A 17,388-nucleotide genomic window follows, 5' to 3' on the forward strand; every position below is an offset into this window, starting at 1 on the left:
ATGTGGAAGTGTATGTATGATGTAATCATACAACAATACGGTGTAGAATTGCTATTTGAATTAAAATTACAAACACAAGGTATTAAACGTATATGTAAAGACAACGAATTTCTTAAAAACATAATTCAAGGATGGAATACGTGTAAAAATTGCTATAGACATAACTTCAGCAAACTTATTGTATGGCATAATAGCAAAATAAAAATTTAAAATACGACTTTGTACTGGAAAGATTGGCACGACAAAGGAATTGTTTTTGTTGATCAGTTAATTGACTTTCGCGTGAAGAAATTGAATAGTTTTACTGATTTTAAATATATCTTTAATTCGTCAGACAATGACTTTCTTAAATACAATAGTCTTATAAATAACATACCTAAAGAACTTGTAGACGAGCGTTTTTAACAGGATAAAGGAAAAAATCATTACTAGATATAATCAAAACATCGTACCAGCCAACTAAATTTGTATACAATCTTCAGCTGTCGGAAATAGAAAAACAAACTTCGAATGCGGAAAATAGATTGCAAATATTGTTTAAAATAAAGAGTTAAATTGGGCAAAAATATACACGCTAGTGTCCAAAACTTGTACGGATACAAATTTAAGATGCTTCCAATATAAATTTATTATGCGTCTAACTGCTACGAATACATATCTCTTTCGGTGCAAACTGACAAGCTCTTACTTATTTGATCTGTGCAATGAATACTATATGGATATTGAACACTTGTTTTCGAAATGCCGGGTAGCGCAATATTTATGGAACAGATTAGCGGACTACATGTATGATAAAGGCATTTATTATATTTTAACTATGAATTAAGTTGTTTTTGAGAGATAGAATATAATAAAAACATGCAAACTATTAATTTCATCATTATTTAATGAAATATTTTATATTTAAATTGAAAAGAATGCACCAACCTCCTGATTAGAAAAATTTCCTTACATTCCTAAAATTACGTTTTGATATAGAACAAAAAAGGCCTAAAAACGATAATCTCGAACAATTTAATGCAATTTATCAGACATTACTTGACAGTCAGTTTTGAGCTTCCATATTTTTTTCTTTCTTTCTTACTTTTACTAATATTTTTATTTTTTTTATTTTTTTTTGGTATTGCAAAAAAACATAAATAATTACCCATTGTTGAACCATACTTATCGCGTATTTCCATGCAGATTAAATATATTTTGAAGACAAAATATGAACAAAAATATTCCGTTGTACGTGCAGATCCGCCAATAAATTACATTGTTGTCTTCTTGAATGAACAAAATGTTTACAATGTATGTGCATGTATAATGTTTGTTTTTACTGAAATTAATTAAAAAAAGAAAAGAAAAGATCTCACTCTTACTCAAATGTGTTCACTTGTATACATAAATGTATTAATAAATGTGTTTCTCTATAGCACTGTGTACTTTAATATATACAACATCAACAACGAACTGTCTTTAAATAATATTTACAATTACATTTAAGATTTACTTTAACAAAAAACGGTCAAGCACGTTTTTTACCAAATCAAGTAAATATAACATGTACAGGGAAAAAATCGTCGCTTGTTTTCACCTTATCGGATCATGTTTGTAGCGTTCTTGTTAACATTTAAGCCTTTCAAAGTGCGACATGTGTAAGTCATTAATGCGAATCATAATTGTTGTTTCATAGTCTACTTGTCACCAGATAACCAGGTGCTTAATTACTTGTTTATTTGATAGCACTAAACAAATACACATTTAAACATTAAATGACGTGTATGAATGTTAACATTATTGTATTTATTTTATAGTATTCACATTTCAACGGATATGCAGATGTGAACATCCGGGACTGTTTATGTTGAGCTAGTGTACAAGTTTACTTTTAAAACTCGTATTGAATTAATAATGTTTTGATTAACGTAGGTGTACAGACCCAACTATTAGATGCGCGTAGGATTATAAAATTAATTAACGGAAATATGTAAAAAAAAGTACGAAAATAACAAACTTTTCGAGAAAATAAACATATTTTAGTAGCAGAAGTTTTTGTAACACAATGCCATTACGTCCGTGAATGATTATTTACTTTCATGAGTGGAACGAAGTAACTCTTTTATTACTAATACGTGAATACAGTTAAATCCCATACTGCTACAGCTTTACAATCCCTAACAAACCCACCGTCTTTCAAAATCACTGACCACCGGCGTAAGCGCATTTTCCGATAAACTACCAGTAGTAAGTTGTGAAAACATTTATGTAAGTTTCATAAGATAGACATATTTTTGTTTTTAAAGGCCTATGTGAAGGGAGCCTTCAAATATGGGAAAATAGCGCTTCAAAAACAAAATAAATTAAAGAGGTTACTTTCATTTCGAGAGAAAACTGCATTAGTTAAAAGTCAATGCCTGCGGCGATTTTCCTTTATTCGGCTAAAGCTTAATTTAAAAAAAGATCCCGTGAATATACACATGTGCATCGCAGTAATGAACAATTGATTTCCAGCTCCTTGCGATCGTTCTTTTTACGCAGGACTCGACATTCACGTTAAGAGTTCCTTTCATTTCCGTCATTCAAATGAAGCTCATTCTTTAAACAATGTTTGCCACTTGCTCTTTGCTGAATTTAGTAACTGAATGATTAACAGTTTATATCCTACTTCTTCAAATCGCCAACTTCGTTTTTTTCTACAGGAAACGGCTTGCCAATGGCTGTATGACGTCCACTAATCCATTGCATTCCCGGATGACATTTCACAATATTGCGGTCAAATGGCTTATCACATTGGTTACATCCTAAATATTGGTATTGAACATTGTCATCGAAATTAAATGTTTATTTTATGCAATTTAAGCGTAATTAAATACTAATGAATTAACTATGATCCAAATGCGTATCAAGTACCTAGTTTAAAGTATCCCCATGCCATATTGAGTTTGCTCGTGTTGCAATAGTTTGATTTGCTTGATGCCAGACTTTCACTTCAGTATAGTGAGTACAGTTTGGTACTTTGCATATCGACAGCTATAACAAAAAGCAATACCAGTTTAACAATTAAACATTTGTCTTTCTGAAATAAAATCTATTGTGATAACAATTTTGAAATATAACAAACATGTGTTCATCCTGCTGGAAAGTAAATCACCCACAACACATGCTTATTTTTGGAAAACCTGATCATAAGCTTTAGAATTGACATATTAAATTTACATTTTTTTAAATGTTGCATTCGTGGGAGCAGATGTTTTAGATCTCATTTAAACTACGGTCATTATATATACAAACTTGTTAACACATGTGTCTGTTTCCTTTCTTACGTGTTATACAAAACAAAAGTTAATTGTTTCATGTTTGTACATGTTTTGGTAATTAGGAAAGGGACTATAAAGTGACAAAACCATTATGGTGTATATACAGTTTTTGTCAGTCTGTAATAATTTATTTAAAAACTTATACGTTCGTAATTAGTGTTTAAGTTTTTCTGTCATAATTTATTTAATGTTGCTTTAAAAAAAAATATGGTTATATTATTTTTTATGACTGAACGCTTCTTTTGCCAATAATTGTAATAATGTTCACATTACATGACGCACATTAAACTTTATTACATTGATTCATTTGGTTGTATATTGGAGTTTCGTTATTCCGATAAATAATATATACACAACAGTGTGTTTCCAAGCGCAAGTTATGTACATACTTAAATGTTTTTAATTGTCAAACAACAAGCGATTGCGAACTCTGTATTAGAAGTAGCAGCGGTACATTCATCAGTGGTAGGTGTTGTTCAAAGCATAAACAAATAAAAATTGACAAATTATATATGTGCTGATTTTAAACAGAATAGTGAAGACATGACGGGCCTATAATGCCTTAAAACGTATCCAAAATTGCTTCCCACCTCAATCGAAATAAACCATTCACATTTCAAACTCTGAAAAAGGAGGAACAATTTAACGCGTAAATTTTTTAAACTGTCTCGAAAATAAGGGTATGGAACCTGTGAATATCGAGGATAATATTATAAAAAAAGGCTCGAGTTTTCACAATTAGTGCATTCAGTTTAAACAATACTCAACATCGCTTAGTGTGGCTCATATTTTGCATGGGCCATTATTTACAAAAATGCTGTTACATAACTAAGCCTTTTGTTAAAGCATCCAATATGCAATACTTTTTAACAAGTGCTACATGCATTTTCAAGGTAAGGTTAAACAGTATACGTATTCACGTGAACATATAGCGGGTACTGTAAAACAAATAAACAAGAATTATGTATGTGCTTCGATGTTTTTAACATATCAAGTTCGCTGTGTACTTACAGTTATTGCGTTGATATCGAATCATAAGAAATTTAGTGAAGAAATATCCCTAATACAACAGCTAATAGTCTATGTATTCTTAAATATGATAAGACATGTACGTGTGCACATTCAACCGCATTGACAAAACACGGGAATGTATTTGCCCAATGTAGTGGACATGTGCCCGCTAAATTTAAACATCTCCACTCCTTGATACATTTAAATACAATATTTTACCCTTTTAAATTGGTCGTAAAATATTATGAACTATTTTAATAATAAAATGCGTTAGATTGTTAATATATTTTGGTACTGTCATAACAAATACAATTGCGATACAAAAAGTGTGTTTTAGAAAACAAACAAGCTTAAATAAATTCGATTCTGCGCGAATCTTTAAACCGACGAAACTGTATATATAAACATATATATATATATATAACCATATAATGTATTCAGACTGTAAGCTCCGCTGAATAGTGTCATGTTGTTAACAAACAATCATTCAAAACGGACCTTTCTTCGTGTTAGACGTGAATTCGACAGGAACTTTCACTATCACAATAATACTCATACATTTCATTTCTTCAGTCCTTATATGATAAAAAAATTGTCGAAAGAGTTACTTTGTTGCCTCACGGCGTATTTTCGTATGGGGTCTTCAACAGACTATAAATATACGGAAATCAACTTCATTAATGTTGTTTGTAAACAAAAGGGTATTTCTTCTCGTACACTTTGGATGCGATAATTCAGAATTTGCGTATTCGTGAGAATTGCAATTACAGTTGACAAGTTGAGTCCGTTTAGCTGTAAGCGATTTAAATAAGACATAGATTGGTTATATATTAACTGGTTCCCCGTTCAATATAACCGTTGACTCCATTGACTATAATATACAACAGGTGCATGCTAATATATCGGCGATTTTAATTGGATAACGCGAAGACCAATCGGGAGCGCCGTTCGTGACGTGACGTTACAATGTTATGGTTCGCACGCGGGAATTCCCAGATAATGTTTTTTAATCTCTCTATCATTCCCTTGATAACTAGATCAAATACACAGATTCACATGCTCACAAATGAAGAATTTCCACTTTTAAGTAACGCGAGGATATTATGTATCATGTTGTATTCAAGTTGCATATGTATTATGAATCTTATTTGACTATAACGAGCTTTTATTCTTACCTGTCAGCTTTCAAAAAGTTCGGCAAAATAAACCGAAAATGGTACATGGATTAATTCGCCTGAACCTCGAATAATCACGCGATATGTTTCTAAAAATAAACGGTCCCATTTTGGACCGGTAAAATCAGCTGGTACCGATCCCTATATAGAGAGTATGCGATAGATAAGGGGAGATAACCGATCTAGGTTATATATTTCATAATTGCAATAATACACTATGCATGCGTTATGAAAATTGCAAACCGTCACTTAATTACACCAATTTGGCTATTTGGCTATTTGATAAACACTCAAGTCATTTATAAAAGAACACTACCGCGTATTTTACTTTAAGAATTAACATAAGTATCTGGCTCGGGTTTCTTGCCAAGTTACACACATAGCTTCCATAGCGTGTTGATATATATATATATATATATATATATATATATATATATATATATATATATATATATATATATATATATATATATATATCAACACGCTATGGAAGCTATGTGTGTAACTTGGCAAGAAACCCGAGCCAGATACTTACACTACATATGTTCTATATGTATAATATATATGTATATGTTTACCTTTTCGTAGTACAACAATAATTATTTAAAAACCTATGTATCATCATTACTGCTTGATGAAGGATAGAAACCAAGTTTATGTATATGTATTTGTATTATGTGTTGTTTTTGTAAAGAAATAACTTTTTAAATAGTTCATGGAAGCGTGTCGCACATGTCGCATAGTACACATGTAAATATGTACGTCATTAATTGGACGCCTTGACATTTAATATCCGTGTACCGTTCACGCGCAAGCCCAATGTTTCTTCTATTACGTCATTAGTAGAGGCAATCCTCAATTAGAAAGCTTTTAAGTAAATGAACGTGTTCGGTTATCGTATACAAAAGGGCTCAATAAACATGGCTAACATATGTTTAGTTTGATTAGAGCAAATCATAAATATGTTGCATGAATTATATAAATATGATATAATTTAGATCAACACAAGATGTATGGGCCAATTGAGACTGTCATTATACAATATTTTATGTAGAAATGTATTAATCAAATAATGTAAACTGATGTTGATGAATAGTCCGACTTCATAACATGTTATGAAGTGTATAGGAGTAACAGAAAATAGTTGAGGAGTTAGGGTTGTACATATATTTAATAAACACAAAACCTTTGCCAATTGCTTTAGAGTTTGATATTCGTGTTGCTTAACATACATGTTTATGTTACATCGCATTTTTAAACAAACACGAGCCTGTATAAACATGTACGACTTGTCTGATTCTTTCATCATTTATTATTGTTTTATTGTTTTATAATTAGAAACAACATACGTACGTATGGACAAAAAGAGCCACACTAAAAAAATAGCCCTTAATCATCAATATCTTCAATACTCGATTCTTAACAATACACTCATCCAAATACTTTACATTACCCTTTCAGACACACAATGCCTATTTTGCACCGATGAACTTCAGCTTACAAGTTTAAATACACTCCAATTATATACTTGACCAGATTTGTTTGGTATACTGCTAATAATAAGTTTACATGTCTACACGCGGATAATGTACTAATATAAACTGTACGATTTAACCAATGCACGGTTACTTTGTGAATATATTTATTTGCCAAAACACTCATGTTGATTTTAAGTTAACACTATTATTTGGTTTGACTATCTGGTAATAAATTTTAATGCACAAGCTCAGTAATGTGGACAACCATCATGTCGTTTAGAGTAAAATGCCGAATTTTTAAATATGTTGGATTTATATCAGTGAATACTATTTCCGACATTTTGAGTGTTTCGATGGAAAACGGAAATGCATGTTTGTCATTTGACTCTTTTTACGTTTAAACAAATTATGAATTTTATCACTAAAAAATTCACAACGTATTATTTTAGTAATGGTTTATAAAATGTGTATATTAAGTAAGTTTTGATTATTTAAATAATATTCCTGTACATTACATTTTATATAATCGGCGCTTTAATGTTTTTTAGTAATTACCCTACACTTATTCAAAGAAACCCCTCCAACCCCTTAATTATCGCACATTGCATGTACTGATTTCTTCTCAGATACGCACAGCATTCAACAAGTTAAAACATGGTCACTTCTTCAAATTGTCCGGCATGCTTACACGATTAAAATAGTACATCAATATTGTAATTACAGTATGGTTAATACAGATGCAATTGCAGAAATATGACCAATAAACCCTTCTCACCGGTGCATATCATTAGTTAGATTAATTGTTGGGCTAGTAATGTGAAATTTTACTAAATAAATTAAAGTATCGGCCAACAGTTTCTTATTAGAATACTATTAATTATCCTTCAAATATATATAACATTAAGATAAACATGTACAAACGTTCTATATATTCGGTCATGTCGACAAAACAAGCCTGTTGGCATTCAAACAACGACCCATTAAAGCAACTTTACGATCCAATTATGCGTATGACGCATAATGAAGCTGTTTACATCGCTTATGGATGTTGTAACAAGTACAATTCATACGTAAATGTCCCGCTGTGTGGTGCTGTTTAAGACTTCGCATGACATAAATCCAACATACACGTGTTGACTGTGTTCGTACTTTAACCAAAACCGAACATATTTTCTGACTATTATATTAATTATCCTGGACCAAAAAATATATTGTAGATTGATTTGCAGACCTCAGTAATTTATTCGGACGATTAAATATATTAACAAAACACAATTTCCACAAAGTAAAAATCATCGACAGCCATCACGTAAGAACTTAATGAGACCATTTGTATTCACATTATTCACAACTTGTTTATCGTTTTATGATGCGTACTTGCGTATGTCTGTATTTGACGACGGAAAATTATATGTAAACATACTGTTGTGATTGTGTCGCTCCTATTATGATATTAACAACGTTCTTGGAAACATAAATTATTCTTACTTGCTAAATCTGATAATCAAAACAACTGATGTTGCTGACATGTTAGCTACCAAATAAACTAGTAGTTGGTACATGGGGATGTAATAAAAAGTAAACGTCGAATATTGGATTCAATAATTATTGTCGTTTACCAAACTATATTGGTGGTTATCATGAATCCCTTCTTAAAGGTATATAACTTAAATATTATTTAAAATCCCACCGTTAAATAGCATTATACCATGCACATCAATGCAAAGGTAATTGCACTTTCGGGAACATTTTCTTTTTGTAAACATCATGCAATTATATCAATTAAAATAAGATGCGAACATGCTTATACACCTTCCAGTTAAATACTCGTTATAATAATGATACAATGCAGTGACTATTGCGTTTTTCTTTTCTGATACGGGCTCACCCAAAAGCATGTGGTTTATTTGAGATATTTTAAAAGTGAACGCCATCGACTGTAACTCATATGAAATAGTTGTCATTTGATTGTTGCGTACAAGAAAAACGTTACACTAGCTAATCGATATATATTAACATTTGAAGATTACGAATGCATACACACACGCGTTTACTGTTAAACTTGAGTCAAACAATAAGTTCAGTTCGATATGGAGCCTTATTAGATGTGTTTTATTTCGTTCTACCATTTCACATCACCAATTCAACACATTAACTGAATCTTTAATGCGTTTTATATCATTTTTCTAAGGAATATTAATATAAATAAGAGCTCTGTCATAATATTAATTTATCTAGCATTCACGAGATAAAAAAATAAGTGCTCTATATCTTGTAACGTATGTCATATCCGTTCAGTATACGCGCTGGTAAAAGCTTCGTTTAACCGATGTTACCAACAATTATTAAGACGCAAACGAGCAAAATCTGATTGGAAACACAACACGTATGCTCTACCAGAAAGGACAATACATCACTTGTGATATGCTGACATAGAGAATCTCTGTTATTTAAAGAACCATTCCGCTTCCAACAATTCTTCGTCAAAAATAATATTATGTATGTTAATATCGTCTGGAGATTATATCAGGAAAGAAATTATCGCTAACATCAAGTATAATTCATTATTCAGTAAAAGTAATCCAATTTTGGAAATGTCACACACTCAGGTCATCATACGAGCATTGCGCATACTAATTGCACTATTATTACACTGAGACATACACACAGTACTTATTCCCACGCCCTCATACAAGTTTAAACCTTCAGGTACATGCTACTAATACCGTGTGGAAACATGATTTATATATAAAGTGATGTTTTTTTAAGTGTTGTATGCCAAGAACCTATCGGTACCTTTTGATTGGCAAACATAATTTATGATATAAATAGTTTAATTCAATATCGATTTAAATATCAAATATGTAGCTTATTGCGTTATGTTTTTAGCAGGACTATTAATTTGAATCAGCATTTTCTGAGTTCTTCAAGAAGAACGTTACTTTAGACAATCCTATCTTACAACGGAAAGGTCACCACGCGGTGTGTAACGGCGTATAATCATTCACTTTTCTGCATAGTAATACATGTATTAGTTGTATATTATGATGAATATACCATAACGATATTAATGCACTATAGCACATTTGTTAAAAAACCTTGACTTGAAAATGCGCTTTAGTGTATAACTAGTTTACAGGTTACAATTTACATTTGCGTTTGTTTAAGACAAGTTAGTTATCAATTATATATTGTAAAGAAAATAGGTTGGTAATGTTTTTTAGGTTATTCAATTTAACTTAAATTTGAAAGTAAACAAGTTCATTTTTTTCTTTCAATTCCTTTCAGCGGTATCATATATGAGGCAAGGCACACATTTAGATAAAGGAACTATGTATGCCCTAGGTGGTCTGTGTAATGAAAATATATTAACGACGTCGTATTATTGTTAAAGACTACGGTTGATATGAGATAATTTGCAGCGCATTCCTGTCTAAAACAAATACCAGTTGCATGCAATTATTATCGGAATGTATTTACCTGATGGACTTGTAAGTGTAATACAACTATGCAAGATTGTAAATTTAGTAGTTTTACGGATAAGGCGCTACCATCGGTATGATATAAAGCTGTCGTTAAACAGATAAGACAAAAAATCTTTAAACTAACATGTTTTTAGCGTAAATCATGATTTTGAAAGTTAGGCTTGACAATTTACTTTTCTATATAATACAATTGAACAAAAGATGTAATTAGCTAAATAAAATAATATTCTGGCAGTGTGAGGACTTATTAATGCGTTGAAGTTTGTGGTTTAGGAAATACAGTAATTATATTAGTAAAAAACAAAGTTTGTTGATTATAACCACGTTATAAATTGAAATTATATATATTACTCATGGTTTTCTTCTTAAGATTTAAATTATACTATCTTTTAGACACATACGCCTTTTGGCATCCTTCAACCACTCTATTGTAACACATTTTCGAAAACTTTATGCCAATATCTTATACTTAAGCTCTAAACAATATGCTGTTGCTTAAATTCAGCTTTGCGTAATTGATTTGTTTTTTCCGTAGTGACCGGGAGGTAATGGGTTTTCTATACACTTTCGGGGGTATAAAGATCTCCACGAAGGAAACCAAGTACTGGTTGTCACGAGGGAATTGACGCGGTAGAGTTTGAAGAGGCCTATGCTTTAGAATCCATCGATTTCAAATAAATAGTTTTTTTTAACACAATTAAAACAGTAGTTGAGGATTAATTGTATGCATACCATTGCAATTGGTTATGCTGCTTACTTTAATATATGGTATTATAAACGAATCCTTTATGGATGTTTGCAATTAAATCACAAAAGATAAAAATCGCAATTTGCAGGAAATGCATTCACTGTCTGAATGAATCTATAGTGTCCATACGTCAGAAAACCAAAGGAATAATTACTAAGAGTCCTTTGAATAATTATTCATAGTTTATAAACGGGTATTGTATAATTAAATGTCAAGGCAGATAAGTTGAATGAGTTATAAAACTATTGGAAATAGTATATGTACTATTAATATGTTAATTTAGATTAGGATTAATTATTTCAATTTATGTAATGTTTGACAAATACATGGGTATATTATGTGACCGTGTGAATTAAGGCCGTTTGTCCAATGCGTTTTTGAATGTTTTTTATAATAAATTATTTCAAACAAAAGCAAAAAGATGTTCACATATGGAATACATACATGAAGGTGGCGTTGGTTTTATGAATTATTCATCGCAATTTATTTGAATATAGCATCAAGTTTATTTCAGTTGGGTTATATGATGAAGCGAAGTTAAAAATTATGAGTTAAAGAAAAAGAAAACGATTGGTTAATATTCGACAGTGGTTGCCTTCAAGTCGCCTACGTTACTACGTAAATTGCAGTATAAAATGTTAATGCCTGTACTACTTCCATTAAATTGTTAAATTAGAGATTGCTGCATTTGCTTACAAATTATGTTTAAAAATGGGTACAAACTAGAATGGATACCACTAATTGATTGTTATATGGAGACTAATTCTTATATGCGAGTATCAAAGATAAATTATATCGTACCTGTACTATACAACGAGCTATATGCACTCTGACATTTACCATAAAATCATAACTCAAGCTGGAGTCACCGCCTTTGAACAGTCAGGCTAATTGGGATTTTAAACTTATTGAACTGACCCTACACCTCCTACTAACATAAACATTGCAATGTATATGCATCTCAAACCAACGTGATTCAATGTAATAAATGAATATTATAATATGTTGGTATATTTACTATTGAATGATTGAGGTACACCAGTGCAACGTTTTGAGGAACAATGACATAAATATAAGATCAAAATTCAGCTTAAACCATTTTCTTAAAACGATGGCAGACCTAGCCATCATATTATATATATCTCAGATCTAAGTACGGCATCCATCAAATACTAAAGTATAATATGTGTGTGTGTTTTTCTAAGTCTCATTGTTCGAACTTGCGTATTTGCTACACCGTGTTTTGAAATCTAAAGAACTTATTGCAGGATATTGGCACCGCTAAGTGATTAAGTTGAAGTCCGATATCACTCCATCTACCATAAATATCCATCCCAAGCCGGAACATACAGTGTACATTGAGACATTGTTTTTCAATTAACATATATCAGAATGCAGCTGTCAAATATCTGCGTACAAACACATATGTCTTTTGTACACTCCGTTTTTGTAGGAAATATATGATAATGGCCTTGGAGACCACACTGAAATGTGATAATACATATGACGTCAACGTCATGTATAAATGGTTAGTAATACATTAAACTCAATTTACCACATTTGATCCATTTATATCTCTAAAGGAAATGACCCGCGTGTTGTCTTAGACAATTATTCGTTAACATAGTGGAAAATACTCAAAGTAACAATTACTAATACATCTTTATTTAAATTACATGTTATGACATTATTCAACTGCAGACACATTTGGTAATGCAAAAATAGTAGTAAAATGCGATACAAAGGTACACTTAACTTATTGCGTTTCTTGATGTTCTTTTTGTGTCTGGACTTTAATTTCATGTTACGATATCTAAGTTTTTGCCCATTGGAAGCTTTTTATAACGTTCAATGACCGTACCTTTTCATCTTAGCTGCTTGTCTATTGTAATAGGCATACATTAGTACATGTTTGGTATGTTATTGTCAGTTCACTCCCATTTCTGATCTAGTCGCGTTTTAATGAGGTAAATTTATGTTATTTCTTGCAGCGACTCAACAAAGCACGAAACAGGTTACTTTTAGAAATTATGTATTATTCAAGTGCTGTATCCATCTTTCTAAGCGTCCATAGTTTGTTTTACATAATTTTATGTTCGAAATGTTAAAAATGGCGGCGTAGTTTTGCATGAAGTTATTTTGAGCGCTCTTGACGATTTTTATTGCCGATTAACCGATTATTGGGCTAGCAACCATTTATTTTGGGGCAATCAACCAAGAATTCTTGGTCGGGCCATGTAAAATTGGTCAGTGACCAACTTTTTGGTCACTCGAGTATAAAAGGGTCCAAAATTGTGAAAAGTAATTCAGTAAGGCAATAACATCAAGGGTGTTAACACCGATTCCAAAGTATTACGAAAACTTGTTAGAAATATTAAATATACTGAATTCACATTCATAGAATATCAATATAATAGTATTAAATACCTAAAAAATATGTGATTTGCTTCGTAAATATATTTAAATATTGTTATCATTCTTTAAAACTCATACTATTTTGTTGAATGAGTGTTGGACAGTTGCGCGTGAGGTTCGTGTATAACTAGTTATAATATGCTATAACTGTATAAAGTCTAATATCGATTCTATGTTGTTTATGTTGTATCTTGAGCAGATGACCTTGAACTACGAATAAAGTTGATTTCATTTTGATTCCATAAGTGTTACACAAAATAACAAAGTCGTACCGTTCTTTTCAAAACCAATTTTTTTTGTTTATAATGATGCGTAAACAAACTAAAAAACATACATATATTTGGGGTTGTAAGTACGTGTGCTAACGAGTCATCGAATTGTTATGCTCACGCCTGTTGGTATGTATTATTTTATTCCAACTTTATATTAACTAGCTAGACAAACCAAAAAAAAACAACTATTTAAAATAAGGTGACAATGACATCTTACATAATACATATCTTAACATATGTACTTGTATAATTCTGTTTCTTATAACTACATAATGCAGACGGCAAACAATATGTTAATTATGGATATATAAGTAAGCTTGTTTGAAATTTATGAACTTACTTTTTTTCAGATTACGTATCTTTGCTAAGTAGGTTTTTTTTCTCGCGGAATTATGTATTTTCGAATCGTATTTCGCAATTATGATGTATGGGACTATTCTCCGTCACGGCAATGCAATTCTCTTGTTTCGAAGCAAGTGTTCTTTAAACTTAAACACGTGAGCTGTTATTGGTGTAATTAATCAAACGATTCACGTCAAGTTCAATAAAATGTCTAACATAAACAAGACAATTGTCAATACCCTTTTATATCAGACAATCTGTCTGCTAGAGCGTATGTGAGTATGTGTTACCTTATGTAAGGCTTAAAGGCGAGTATTTGAAAGATTAGTGAAACCTTATATTTAGTATAATTATAACAACAAGCGCATTTGCACTGTTTCCTTAATGAAATATGGAGCATCATAAAACTAATGATTTAGCATATACTGCAATATAAAATTTGAGCTAAATCATTATGTAGCGGCACCCCGGTGATAATATTTACCTGCATACTATTATTGTATCGTATACCATTCTGATAAGTTTCTTGTGATGTTCTCACGTTTTGTTAAACAATTTCAATTCGCAAAACAAGAAAAAAATAATCATCCTTTTAAGGTGGTCTAATGCAAAATACTCTTTAAAGAACTGAATTTGTATTAACTTATGACATATAATACTAATCTACAACTGTTACACCGTAAATTGTAAAGGTGCGCGATACAGTTATGTAAAGAAGCCTAGTAATTGTATTCTATTAACTAGCAAGTCTGCAAGGCATTATTATATCTTTAATGTTTTAGCAACTCATTCTTTATTAAGCCTGCGATTTTCGCAAAACGATAACATACTTTTTCTGCATTGCAAGAACGCATATTGTCAAGGTTTAGTAATTGGTATATTTTTTACGAGTTGTCATGCATTTGTTTGATATTACAAAACACGCTTCTGGGCGCAACTTATTCTACTTTTAACGACTGTTTTGCATGAAACCTGAACATACTAATTATCTTCAGCTAATACAGTGCATTATTGTATGTTTTTTACGATTGGTTTATACTGTTGCAACACTTTAAATACATCAAGATTTAAATTGGTGTTATGTTATCACTTATAGTATGCATCTTATTGCAGCACAGCACTTGTTTTGATTATCAGATTTGAAGGGTTGCCAAGTGAATACTCTTTGACCACATCCAGACGCTGATGAAAAAAACAACAAAATTTAGGTTAAATAAAGGAGGAATACACAATATATGTGAGTGTGATTTTTAAGTGTGCATCCATCGCATATTCACATTTTTACTATTATTGCAAAAAACAACAACAAAATATTTACGCGGGTTATGGATTGGTTTGACATAAACTGTTTACTCACTGTGTAATCATGTATAGATAGCGTGAGCTATTGTAAGCTACACGTCCTTAAATAAGTATACTTTTTTCACAAATCGTGATTGTTTTCATTTTAAACCCGTGTTATTATATGATGTGATCTTTTGTTTATCATGTTAAAAGTGATTTAACACTTAATATGTCAAAGTAAAAACATGTATATGGCTTTTGAACTTTCTTGCTTCAGATGATAAAAACGTTCACATGTTTTGCAATATGCTTTCTGTGTTTGATTTTGTAACAATGAATAGTTCGTTTAACTCGATTTCACCCAAACACAGGCATTGGTATCATAAGATGATGTTCACAAAAGTTTAGACCTTCTCTCAACCCTCTCCGAGCAATACCCCCGAAACCACTACACCAGATGACTCATTAATCATTAGAATGGTTTGTTTATGGCGATACATGATTTAACATAAGTATAATGTTGACAAGATAATACGTCAAACTTCGGTCCAATTGATCATAACTACATCGGTATAAACAATATAGAACTTCGACCTGGGTGTATATTATCAATATGACTGAAGGCGTTGACTTTTTCTGATTTAATTTGTTCATGCATCTTCATGAAACTATTTATGACCGATGATCAATCTAAAACACCATCACAGGAACCTGTAAAGCATTTGGTGGGGTATGGATGGGGATAGGGTCCTAAAGCATGTTTCAGGGGCAAGACAAATGGAAGTCGTGTTTTGATACTGGTGCCTGCGCAAAAAAAGATAACAAACTCAACAACGTGCATGATATTCATTAAACCGAACGAATCATGAGTGATTTAAATTTAAGCATAACGTTTTGTTTTAAAAACGAATATTTAGCCCTTTGTGGAAAATCTCGGCATTCTGATTTAAAACAACAATATTTTGTGTCCGAATAACCACCAATACGGAGAATATTGGTACATATAACGATCTGAACTTTAAAGCGAATACATAATCGAATGGTTACTCTAAAGTAATCGTATAGTGTTCTTATCACTGGCATTACCTTGTATAATCTCGATTCAGAATAAGGTGTTTTATGAACTGTGATTTAACTATTTAACTGCTTTGAAATACGTTACAGACCTTCTCGAAAGGCTATTCTTATAGCGTGGCATATAATGTCTCCTGCGTATACCGAACACCCGCTGTCACACCGAAACGTACCCACTCGTTGCCAAGGTAAGTCGTAAGGTAATAACCTAACGCATGCAGCGAGGTTACAACCACGGGTGTTTGTATTTGTTGCAAACGTTTGTTCATTCGCAATGTAGAATCGGCATTGATCGGGTGTTTAACTGATGTTGGTCCCCCAAAACGTGATGAAGTCAGCAAAATACAAATAAAATCATATTAATTTTCGGATAGCAGGGGCGAGGGAAAGTGGGAATAACAATACATATTTGTTTTCACTAAGAGCGTTATATAAAGCCGATAATAACCTAGTTAGACAAACACCTGACCTTGATTGTAAAGTCAACTATCAGAGACGACAAGCCACAGCCCAATAAAAACACACCAAATGTTCGTGCTCTTTATTTGTTCCGGACCATATTCAAATGCCTTATATTATAATTCGAAATCAGACAGTGAAACGTTTAACGAAATAAATCTAGTTTGAATAGTAGGAAGTACATATGCGAGTACGAAAAAAGGAGGGATGATGCAAAACTGCTTTTTCGAGATAGTCAACGTTTTTTCATCAAGTTCATATCGAACAACATGACGCAAATATTTATTATTAAGTGACAAAATGTACCAATATTGCTAGATATGTGGATGACCCAATATTCATC

Source organism: Dreissena polymorpha, chromosome 11, assembly GCF_020536995.1.
Source record: "Dreissena polymorpha isolate Duluth1 chromosome 11, UMN_Dpol_1.0, whole genome shotgun sequence".
Lineage (NCBI taxonomy): Eukaryota > Metazoa > Mollusca > Bivalvia > Myida > Dreissenidae > Dreissena > Dreissena polymorpha.